Consider the following 12,104-nt stretch of genomic DNA (forward strand, 5'->3'; position numbering starts at 1 on the left):
GAGCACACCGCCCCCGAGAACGGAAACCTCCGAGTGCCTCATTTTCCTGTGGCCAAGCCAGGGCCCGACCCTAGCAGTCCTGTGCGCAGGGCTCCTCGAATCCCCCTGGAATTCGGTTCCTAGCCGAGCAGCCGCTTCACGTCGTGAGGTCAGGAGGCGGGCACTCCTCCATCGTCTTGAGATTTCATTCCGGGGACGGAGAGGTTGGGCAGCAGTTTGTTCAGATGGGGTGAGGATGCAGTCTGGTGAGGTGTGCGTGGGGTCCCCCACCTTCATCTGCTAAACAGGTGCCTCCAGATGAATACGGAAGGTACTTCCGACTCCACCCCCGCGTTCCCTTGGTGGCACTAGCGGTCCGCACCCTGGCCCGGTGCCCATGTGGGAGGACTCCAACGTGCTGGGGGTTCAGTTGGAGCACAATCCCCGGCCATTCTGGCCAGCTTTCGATTTAGGCTGTCATGCCGGGAAACACGTGGGAGTGGGATGCACTGAGGCTGGCTGGGATGTGGCCTGCATAGGGGCCTCCTCTTTTCCTGACTCCCACGCTTCTCGTGGGCCTAGGGTTTCCTGGGTCTGGCTCAAAGACTTCCACAGTCACCGTTTCCCTGTTCACGGAGGACGACCCTCATGGGGACCGTTGTACAGGTGTTTCCTTCTAAACGCCGTCACGGTGCAAGGACTCGGCTGCTGTGATCCTTTTGGAAGAGTGAATTCCGGCGACATCTGCCCACAAGGAAACTCTGGTCCTCCCAGTTCTCTCAGAGTGCTGCGTGATTCCCGTAGGATGAGAAGCGGGCAACCGTGTCTGGCTTTTGCCTGGTCATCTAGGTTCATTTCATCTGCACGTCCATTGTCCTCGTGGAGGGGCTGTTGCTGGGTGGAACGGCCTCTCGCCTCGGATCTTTGGGCTGCCAGGAACTTCAGGGGGCACAAGGCTCTTGGAGTGGGCTGACTTCAGTCCAGGTCGTGGGTCGTGGTCTCTTTGTAGGGCCCGGGTTTGTCTGCACTCTGCTGGAGGCTCTTGATTCCTCTGGCAAGAGTCCGTGAACTTGACTTGGACTCCAGCACAAACCTTCTCGTTCTCCCAGGCGGGCCTTGCTTTTGTCTTGCTCTCACAGGGGATCCACAGTGCCCCTCAACAGCACTGGTGGACAACCACTTCAATCTTGCAATCGCCGCAGATGGCCTCTGAGACCCTCTCTCCACCTCACGTGCCCCCATGGGATGCCAGTTCCAGGGGTGAGACCCCTTCTCCACTGTGTCCTTCCCTTGGTGGCAGTTCCCTTTTCTCTCCGACTGCCGTGCTGAGAAGCAGGAGTCCATAAACAGCCCAGGATGAAGGGAGGCAGTAAGCTCAAGGGTCCCGCAATCTTCCGCTGACACCCTCCTCTGGGGTCTCAGGTATTCATCCATCAGCCGGAGAGCCCTCAACGACTCACCAGACTGCATTCCCAACCCTCTGGGACCCGATTCCTGCACAGAGCCGTTTTCGGGAATGAAGTCGGAAGAGCCCTCTCCAGCGCCCTCCTCGCAGTCTCCCATCGCCTCCTCCTCCAGGGGGAGGCGACCACGGAGACGGCCTCGGGAGGCCCTTTGGGGGAGACTTTTCTCGGCCCGCAATGGTAGTCGGAGGCAGCCCTTTTCCTCAGACCAGGCCGGCTCTGCCTGCACCATGTTCCTTGCTTAGGCAGGCTGACAACCATGCCAGCCTGGCGCCCGAGCCAGCCCCTCGAGTGCGCATGCGCCAGTGGCCGGGCACCTGGCGCGAGTGCTGAGCCCTGGCTTGCGTCACAGTGAAGGTCTTCGTTGCCTGGCGACGAGTCCCTGCGGCTTAGCGGAGAGGGGGGACCTCTGTGATGGGCGTCGGTGTTGGGCTCCCGCCTGCGTTCTCTTGGGTATCCACGGTATATTCCCACCATCTAGGACAGGGCAGGGCAATCCAGCCTGAGGAAACATCCGGGTAAGGCCCAGGGATCCACCGCGAAATCCCTAACCATCCAAAAGGATCCGCGCCATGCGTCAAGCTTGCCTGGACCCAGTGGGGGTCAGTCTCCTTAAATGTTGCCCCCTCCCCCCGCCCCGTGATTTCTGACTACAGCAGGCCTGTGTTCTCGGGGTGCTCTCTCCCGGGAGGGGCTTCCTGGCGGAGCAGAACCGCGCAGCCTGAGAAGGTGCCCGGAGGTGTATTTGTGCGGGATTGTTGCGAGTGTTGGCTGCCCGTGTGTGTAGGCGGCACTGTGTGTGTGTGTGTGTGTGTGTGTGTGTGTGTGTGTGTGTGTGTGTGTGTCTGTTTGTGTTTGTGCGGGCAGGCGCGCGCGTGCTTGTGTGTGGCTCTGCGCGCGCGTGTGTGTGTTTGGGCGTGTGTCTCTGTGGGCCTGTGTGCTGTGTGCCTGTACGTGGCGCCTGCCGATAGGAAGATGGCTCATGCACTGCAGCCCTTATTTGTTTTTTCTTTTCGTGTACCCCTCCTGCCCCCGAGTCCACCGACCTTCTGGTCCGCCACTCTGTGAGGCTCTGCTTGGGTTCCGGAACTCCGTGTCCTTTGTTTTTTTCCGTGGTTCCTGTATCCGGGGTGAACTGTGGGACTGGCTGAGACTCGCAGGAGCCCTAAGCACCTCCCCCGCCGCAAAGCGGCAACTCTGCTAGCAAGGAAGAGGAGCACACCGCCCCCGAGAACGGAAACCTCCGAGTGCCTCATTTTCCTGTGGCCAAGCCAGGGCCCGACCCTAGCAGTCCTGTGCGCAGGGCTCCTCGAATCCCCCTGGAATTCGGTTCCTAGCCGAGCAGCCGCTTCACGTCGTGAGGTCAGGAGGCGGGCACTCCTCCATCGTCTTGAGATTTCATTCCGGGGACGGAGAGGTTGGGCAGCAGTTTGTTCAGATGGGGTGAGGATGCAGTCTGGTGAGGTGTGCGTGGGGTCCCCCACCTTCATCTGCTAAACAGGTGCCTCCAGATGAATACGGAAGGTACTTCCGACTCCACCCCCGCGTTCCCTTGGTGGCACTAGCGGTCCGCACCCTGGCCCGGTGCCCATGTGGGAGGACTCCAACGTGCTGGGGGTTCAGTTGGAGCACAATCCCCGGCCATTCTGGCCAGCTTTCGATTTAGGCTGTCATGCCGGGAAACACGTGGGAGTGGGATGCACTGAGGCTGGCTGGGATGTGGCCTGCATAGGGGCCTCCTCTTTTCCTGACTCCCACGCTTCTCGTGGGCCTAGGGTTTCCTGGGTCTGGCTCAAAGACTTCCACAGTCACCGTTTCCCTGTTCACGGAGGACGACCCTCATGGGGACCGTTGTACAGGTGTTTCCTTCTAAACGCCGTCACGGTGCAAGGACTCGGCTGCTGTGATCCTTTTGGAAGAGTGAATTCCGGCGACATCTGCCCACAAGGAAACTCTGGTCCTCCCAGTTCTCTCAGAGTGCTGCGTGATTCCCGTAGGATGAGAAGCGGGCAACCGTGTCTGGCTTTTGCCTGGTCATCTAGGTTCATTTCATCTGCACGTCCATTGTCCTCGTGGAGGGGCTGTTGCTGGGTGGAACGGCCTCTCGCCTCGGATCTTTGGGCTGCCAGGAACTTCAGGGGGCACAAGGCTCTTGGAGTGGGCTGACTTCAGTCCAGGTCGTGGGTCGTGGTCTCTTTGTAGGGCCCGGGTTTGTCTGCACTCTGCTGGAGGCTCTTGATTCCTCTGGCAAGAGTCCGTGAACTTGACTTGGACTCCAGCACAAACCTTCTCGTTCTCCCAGGCGGGCCTTGCTTTTGTCTTGCTCTCACAGGGGATCCACAGTGCCCCTCAACAGCACTGGTGGACAACCACTTCAATCTTGCAATCGCCGCAGATGGCCTCTGAGACCCTCTCTCCACCTCACGTGCCCCCATGGGATGCCAGTTCCAGGGGTGAGACCCCTTCTCCACTGTGTCCTTCCCTTGGTGGCAGTTCCCTTTTCTCTCCGACTGCCGTGCTGAGAAGCAGGAGTCCATAAACAGCCCAGGATGAAGGGAGGCAGTAAGCTCAAGGGTCCCGCAATCTTCCGCTGACACCCTCCTCTGGGGTCTCAGGTATTCATCCATCAGCCGGAGAGCCCTCAACGACTCACCAGACTGCATTCCCAACCCTCTGGGACCCGATTCCTGCACAGAGCCGTTTTCGGGAATGAAGTCGGAAGAGCCCTCTCCAGCGCCCTCCTCGCAGTCTCCCATCGCCTCCTCCTCCAGGGGGAGGCGACCACGGAGACGGCCTCGGGAGGCCCTTTGGGGGAGACTTTTCTCGGCCCGCAATGGTAGTCGGAGGCAGCCCTTTTCCTCAGACCAGGCCGGCTCTGCCTGCACCATGTTCCTTGCTTAGGCAGGCTGACAACCATGCCAGCCTGGCGCCCGAGCCAGCCCCTCGAGTGCGCATGCGCCAGTGGCCGGGCACCTGGCGCGAGTGCTGAGCCCTGGCTTGCGTCACAGTGAAGGTCTTCGTTGCCTGGCGACGAGTCCCTGCGGCTTAGCGGAGAGGGGGGACCTCTGTGATGGGCGTCGGTGTTGGGCTCCCGCCTGCGTTCTCTTGGGTATCCACGGTATATTCCCACCATCTAGGACAGGGCAGGGCAATCCAGCCTGAGGAAACATCCGGGTAAGGCCCAGGGATCCACCGCGAAATCCCTAACCATCCAAAAGGATCCGCGCCATGCGTCAAGCTTGCCTGGACCCAGTGGGGGTCAGTCTCCTTAAATGTTGCCCCCTCCCCCCGCCCCGTGATTTCTGACTACAGCAGGCCTGTGTTCTCGGGGTGCTCTCTCCCGGGAGGGGCTTCCTGGCGGAGCAGAACCGCGCAGCCTGAGAAGGTGCCCGGAGGTGTATTTGTGCGGGATTGTTTCGAGTGTTGGCTGCCCGTGTGTGTAGGCGGCAGTGTGTGTGTGTGTGTGTGTGTGTGTGTGTGTGTGTGTGTCTGTTTGTGTTTGTGCGGGCAGGCGCGCGCGTGCTTGTGTGTGGCTCTGCGCGCGCGTGTGTGTGTTTGGGCGTGTGTCTCTGTGGGCCTGTGTGCTGTGTGCCTGTACGTGGCGCCTGCCGATAGGAAGATGGCTCAAGCACTGCAGCCCTTATTTGTTTTTTCTTTTCGTGTACCCCTCCTGCCCCCGAGTCCACCGACCTTCTGGTCCGCCACTCTGTGAGGCTCTGCTTGGGTTCCGGAACTCCGTGTCCTTTGTTTTTTTCCGTGGTTCCTGTATCCGGGGTGAACTGTGGGACTGGCTGAGACTCGCAGGAGCCCTAAGCACCTCCCCCGCCGCAAAGCGGCAACTCTGCTAGCAAGGAAGAGGAGCACACCGCCCCCGAGAACGGAAACCTCCGAGTGCCTCATTTTCCTGTGGCCAAGCCAGGGCCCGACCCTAGCAGTCCTGTGCGCAGGGCTCCTCGAATCCCCCTGGAATTCGGTTCCTAGCCGAGCAGCCGCTTCACGTCGTGAGGTCAGGAGGCGGGCACTCCTCCATCGTCTTGAGATTTCATTCCGGGGACGGAGAGGTTGGGCAGCAGTTTGTTCAGATGGGGTGAGGATGCAGTCTGGTGAGGTGTGCGTGGGGTCCCCCACCTTCATCTGCTAAACAGGTGCCTCCAGATGAATACGGAAGGTACTTGCGACTCCACCCCCGCGTTCCCTTGGTGGCACTAGCGGTCCGCACCCTGGCCCGGTGCCCATGTGGGAGGACTCCAACGTGCTGGGGGTTCAGTTGGAGCACAATCCCCGGCCATTCTGGCCAGCTTTCGATTTAGGCTGTCATGCCGGGAAACACGTGGGAGTGGGATGCACTGAGGCTGGCTGGGATGTGGCCTGCATAGGGGCCTCCTCTTTTCCTGACTCCCACGCTTCTCGTGGGCCTAGGGTTTCCTGGGTCTGGCTCAAAGACTTCCACAGTCACCGTTTCCCTGTTCACGGAGGACGACCCTCATGGGGACCGTTGTACACGTGTTTCCTTCTAAACGCCGTCACGGTGCAAGGACTCGGCTGCTGTGATCCTTTTGGAAGAGTGAATTCCGGCGACATCTGCCCACAAGGAAACTCTGGTCCTCCCAGTTCTCTCAGAGTGCTGCGTGATTCCCGTAGGATGAGAAGCGGGCAACCGTGTCTGGCTTTTGCCTGGTCATCTAGGTTCATTTCATCTGCACGTCCATTGTCCTCGTGGAGGGGCTGTTGCTGGGTGGAACGGCCTCTCGCCTCGGATCTTTGGGCTGCCAGGAACTTCAGGGGGCACAAGGCTCTTGGAGTGGGCTGACTTCAGTCCAGGTCGTGGGTCGTGGTCTCTTTGTAGGGCCCGGGTTTGTCTGCACTCTGCTGGAGGCTCTTGATTCCTCTGGCAAGAGTCCGTGAACTTGACTTGGACTCCAGCACAAACCTTCTCGTTCTCCCAGGCGGGCCTTGCTTTTGTCTTGCTCTCACAGGGGATCCACAGTGCCCCTCAACAGCACTGGTGGACAACCACTTCAATCTTGCAATCGCCGCAGATGGCCTCTGAGACCCTCTCTCCACCTCACGTGCCCCCATGGGATGCCAGTTCCAGGGGTGAGACCCCTTCTCCACTGTGTCCTTCCCTTGGTGGCAGTTCCCTTTTCTCTCCGACTGCCGTGCTGAGAAGCAGGAGTCCATAAACAGCCCAGGATGAAGGGAGGCAGTAAGCTCAAGGGTCCCACAATCTTCCGCTGACACCCTCCTCTGGGGTCTCAGGTATTCATCCATCAGCCGGAGAGCCCTCAACGACTCACCAGACTGCATTCCCAACCCTCTGGGACCCGATTCCTGCACAGAGCCGTTTTCGGGAATGAAGTCGGAAGAGCCCTCTCCAGCGCCCTCCTCGCAGTCTCCCATCGCCTCCTCCTCCAGGGGGAGGCGACCACGGAGACGGCCTCGGGAGGCCCTTTGGGGGAGACTTTTCTCGGCCCGCAATGGTAGTCGGAGGCAGCCCTTTTCCTCAGACCAGGCCGGCTCTGCCTGCACCATGTTCCTTGCTTAGGCAGGCTGACAACCATGCCAGCCTGGCGCCCGAGCCAGCCCCTCGAGTGCGCATGCGCCAGTGGCCGGGCACCTGGCGCGAGTGCTGAGCCCTGGCTTGCGTCACAGTGAAGGTCTTCGTTGCCTGGCGACGAGTCCCTGCGGCTTAGCGGAGAGGGGGGACCTCTGTGATGGGCGTCGGTGTTGGGCTCCCGCCTGCGTTCTCTTGGGTATCCACGGTATATTCCCACCATCTAGGACAGGGCAGGGCAATCCAGCCTGAGGAAACATCCGGGTAAGGCCCAGGGATCCACCGCGAAATCCCTAACCATCCAAAAGGATCCGCGCCATGCGTCAAGCTTGCCTGGACCCAGTGGGGGTCAGTCTCCTTAAATGTTGCCCCCTCCCCCCGCCCCGTGATTTCTGACTACAGCAGGCCTGTGTTCTCGGGGTGCTCTCTCCCGGGAGGGGCTTCCTGGCGGAGCAGAACCGCGCAGCCTGAGAAGGTGCCCGGAGGTGTATTTGTGCGGGATTGTTGCGAGTGTTGGCTGCCCGTGTGTGTAGGCGGCACTGTGTGTGTGTGTGTGTGTGTGTGTGTGTGTGTGTGTGTGTGTGTGTGTGTCTGTTTGTGTTTGTGCGGGCAGGCGCGCGCGTGCTTGTGTGTGGCTCTGCGCGCGCGTGTGTGTGTTTGGGCGTGTGTCTCTGTGGGCCTGTGTGCTGTGTGCCTGTACGTGGCGCCTGCCGATAGGAAGATGGCTCAAGCACTGCAGCCCTTATTTGTTTTTTCTTTTCGTGTACCCCTCCTGCCCCCGAGTCCACCGACCTTCTGGTCCGCCACTCTGTGAGGCTCTGCTTGGGTTCCGGAACTCCGTGTCCTTTGTTTTTTTCCGTGGTTCCTGTATCCGGGGTGAACTGTGGGACTGGCTGAGACTCGCAGGAGCCCTAAGCACCTCCCCCGCCGCAAAGCGGCAACTCTGCTAGCAAGGAAGAGGAGCACACCGCCCCCGAGAACGGAAACCTCCGAGTGCCTCATTTTCCTGTGGCCAAGCCAGGGCCCGACCCTAGCAGTCCTGTGCGCAGGGCTCCTCGAATCCCCCTGGAATTCGGTTCCTAGCCGAGCAGCCGCTTCACGTCGTGAGGTCAGGAGGCGGGCACTCCTCCATCGTCTTGAGATTTCATTCCGGGGACGGAGAGGTTGGGCAGCAGTTTGTTCAGATGGGGTGAGGATGCAGTCTGGTGAGGTGTGCGTGGGGTCCCCCACCTTCATCTGCTAAACAGGTGCCTCCAGATGAATACGGAAGGTACTTCCGACTCCACCCCCGCGTTCCCTTGGTGGCACTAGCGGTCCGCACCCTGGCCCGGTGCCCATGTGGGAGGACTCCAACGTGCTGGGGGTTCAGTTGGAGCACAATCCCCGGCCATTCTGGCCAGCTTTCGATTTAGGCTGTCATGCCGGGAAACACGTGGGAGTGGGATGCACTGAGGCTGGCTGGGATGTGGCCTGCATAGGGGCCTCCTCTTTTCCTGACTCCCACGCTTCTCGTGGGCCTAGGGTTTCCTGGGTCTGGCTCAAAGACTTCCACAGTCACCGTTTCCCTGTTCACGGAGGACGACCCTCATGGGGACCGTTGTACACGTGTTTCCTTCTAAACGCCGTCACGGTGCAAGGACTCGGCTGCTGTGATCCTTTTGGAAGAGTGAATTCCGGCGACATCTGCCCACAAGGAAACTCTGGTCCTCCCAGTTCTCTCAGAGTGCTGCGTGATTCCCGTAGGATGAGAAGCGGGCAACCGTGTCTGGCTTTTGCCTGGTCATCTAGGTTCATTTCATCTGCACGTCCATTGTCCTCGTGGAGGGGCTGTTGCTGGGTGGAACGGCCTCTCGCCTCGGATCTTTGGGCTGCCAGGAACTTCAGGGGGCACAAGGCTCTTGGAGTGGGCTGACTTCAGTCCAGGTCGTGGGTCGTGGTCTCTTTGTAGGGCCCGGGTTTGTCTGCACTCTGCTGGAGGCTCTTGATTCCTCTGGCAAGAGTCCGTGAACTTGACTTGGACTCCAGCACAAACCTTCTCGTTCTCCCAGGCGGGCCTTGCTTTTGTCTTGCTCTCACAGGGGATCCACAGTGCCCCTCAACAGCACTGGTGGACAACCACTTCAATCTTGCAATCGCCGCAGATGGCCTCTGAGACCCTCTCTCCACCTCACGTGCCCCCATGGGATGCCAGTTCCAGGGGTGAGACCCCTTCTCCACTGTGTCCTTCCCTTGGTGGCAGTTCCCTTTTCTCTCCGACTGCCGTGCTGAGAAGCAGGAGTCCATAAACAGCCCAGGATGAAGGGAGGCAGTAAGCTCAAGGGTCCCGCAATCTTCCGCTGACACCCTCCTCTGGGGTCTCAGGTATTCATCCATCAGCCGGAGAGCCCTCAACGACTCACCAGACTGCATTCCCAACCCTCTGGGACCCGATTCCTGCACAGAGCCGTTTTCGGGAATGAAGTCGGAAGAGCCCTCTCCAGCGCCCTCCTCGCAGTCTCCCATCGCCTCCTCCTCCAGGGGGAGGCGACCACGGAGACGGCCTCGGGAGGCCCTTTGGGGGAGACTTTTCTCGGCCCGCAATGGTAGTCGGAGGCAGCCCTTTTCCTCAGACCAGGCCGGCTCTGCCTGCACCATGTTCCTTGCTTAGGCAGGCTGACAACCATGCCAGCCTGGCGCCCGAGCCAGCCCCTCGAGTGCGCATGCGCCAGTGGCCGGGCACCTGGCGCGAGTGCTGAGCCCTGGCTTGCGTCACAGTGAAGGTCTTCGTTGCCTGGCGACGAGTCCCTGCGGCTTAGCGGAGAGGGGGGACCTCTGTGATGGGCGTCGGTGTTGGGCTCCCGCCTGCGTTCTCTTGGGTATCCACGGTATATTCCCACCATCTAGGACAGGGCAGGGCAATCCAGCCTGAGGAAACATCCGGGTAAGGCCCAGGGATCCACCGCGAAATCCCTAACCATCCAAAAGGATCCGCGCCATGCGTCAAGCTTGCCTGGACCCAGTGGGGGTCAGTCTCCTTAAATGTTGCCCCCTCCCCCCGCCCCGTGATTTCTGACTACAGCAGGCCTGTGTTCTCGGGGTGCTCTCTCCCGGGAGGGGCTTCCTGGCGGAGCAGAACCGCGCAGCCTGAGAAGGTGCCCGGAGGTGTATTTGTGCGGGATTGTTTCGAGTGTTGGCTGCCCGTGTGTGTAGGCGGCACTGTGTGTGTGTGTGTGTGTGTGTGTGTGTGTGTGTCTGTTTGTGTTTGTGCGGGCAGGCGCGCGCGTGCTTGTGTGTGGCTCTGCGCGCGCGTGTGTGTGTTTGGGCGTGTGTCTCTGTGGGCCTGTGTGCTGTGTGCCTGTACGTGGCGCCTGCCGATAGGAAGATGGCTCAAGCACTGCAGCCCTTATTTGTTTTTTCTTTTCGTGTACCCCTCCTGCCCCCGAGTCCACCGACCTTCTGGTCCGCCACTCTGTGAGGCTCTGCTTGGGTTCCGGAACTCCGTGTCCTTTGTTTTTTTCCGTGGTTCCTGTATCCGGGGTGAACTGTGGGACTGGCTGAGACTCGCAGGAGCCCTAAGCACCTCCCCCGCCGCAAAGCGGCAACTCTGCTAGCAAGGAAGAGGAGCACACCACCCCCGAGAACGGAAACCTCCGAGTGCCTCATTTTCCTGTGGCCAAGCCAGGGCCCGACCCTAGCAGTCCTGTGCGCAGGGCTCCTCGAATCCCCCTGGAATTCGGTTCCTAGCCGAGCAGCCGCTTCACGTCGTGAGGTCAGGAGGCGGGCACTCCTCCATCGTCTTGAGATTTCATTCCGGGGACGGAGAGGTTGGGCAGCAGTTTGTTCAGATGGGGTGAGGATGCAGTCTGGTGAGGTGTGCGTGGGGTCCCCCACCTTCATCTGCTAAACAGGTGCCTCCAGATGAATACGGAAGGTACTTCCGACTCCACCCCCGCGTTCCCTTGGTGGCACTAGCGGTCCGCACCCTGGCCCGGTGCCCATGTGGGAGGACTCCAACGTGCTGGGGTTTCAGTTGGAGCACAATCCCCGGCCATTCTGGCCAGCTTTCGATTTAGGCTGTCATGCCGGGAAACACGTGGGAGTGGGATGCACTGAGGCTGGCTGGGATGTGGCCTGCATAGGGGCCTCCTCTTTTCCTGACTCCCACGCTTCTCGTGGGCCTAGGGTTTCCTGGGTCTGGCTCAAAGACTTCCACAGTCACCGTTTCCCTGTTCACGGAGGACGACCCTCATGGGGACCGTTGTACACGTGTTTCCTTCTAAACGCCGTCACGGTGCAAGGACTTGGCTGCTGTGATCCTTTTGGAAGAGTGAATTCCGGCGACATCTGCCCACAAGGAAACTCTGGTCCTCCCAGTTCTCTCAGAGTGCTGCGTGATTCCCGTAGGATGAGAAGCGGGCAACCGTGTCTGGCTTTTGCCTGGTCATCTAGGTTCATTTCATCTGCACGTCCATTGTCCTCGTGGAGGGGCTGTTGCTGGGTGGAACGGCCTCTCGCCTCGGATCTTTGGGCTGCCAGGAACTTCAGGGGGCACAAGGCTCTTGGAGTGGGCTGACTTCAGTCCAGGTCGTGGGTCGTGGTCTCTTTGTAGGGCCCGGGTTTGTCTGCACTCTGCTGGAGGCTCTTGATTCCTCTGGCAAGAGTCCGTGAACTTGACTTGGACTCCAGCACAAACCTTCTCGTTCTCCCAGGCGGGCCTTGCTTTTGTCTTGCTCTCACAGGGGATCCACAGTGCCCCTCAACAGCACTGGTGGACAACCACTTCAATCTTGCAATCGCCGCAGATGGCCTCTGAGACCCTCTCTCCACCTCACGTGCCCCCATGGGATGCCAGTTCCAGGGGTGAGACCCCTTCTCCACTGTGTCCTTCCCTTGGTGGCAGTTCCCTTTTCTCTCCGACTGCCGTGCTGAGAAGCAGGAGTCCATAAACAGCCCAGGATGAAGGGAGGCAGTAAGCTCAAGGGTCCCGCAATCTTCCGCTGACACCCTCCTCTGGGGTCTCAGGTATTCATCCATCAGCCGGAGAGCCCTCAACGACTCACCAGACTGCATTCCCAACCCTCTGGGACCCGATTCCTGCACAGAGCCGTTTTCGGGAATGAAGTCGGAAG

The sequence above is a fragment of the Macaca fascicularis genome, chromosome 3 (assembly GCF_037993035.2).
Source record: "Macaca fascicularis isolate 582-1 chromosome 3, T2T-MFA8v1.1".
NCBI classification, from domain to species: Eukaryota; Metazoa; Chordata; class Mammalia; order Primates; family Cercopithecidae; genus Macaca; species Macaca fascicularis.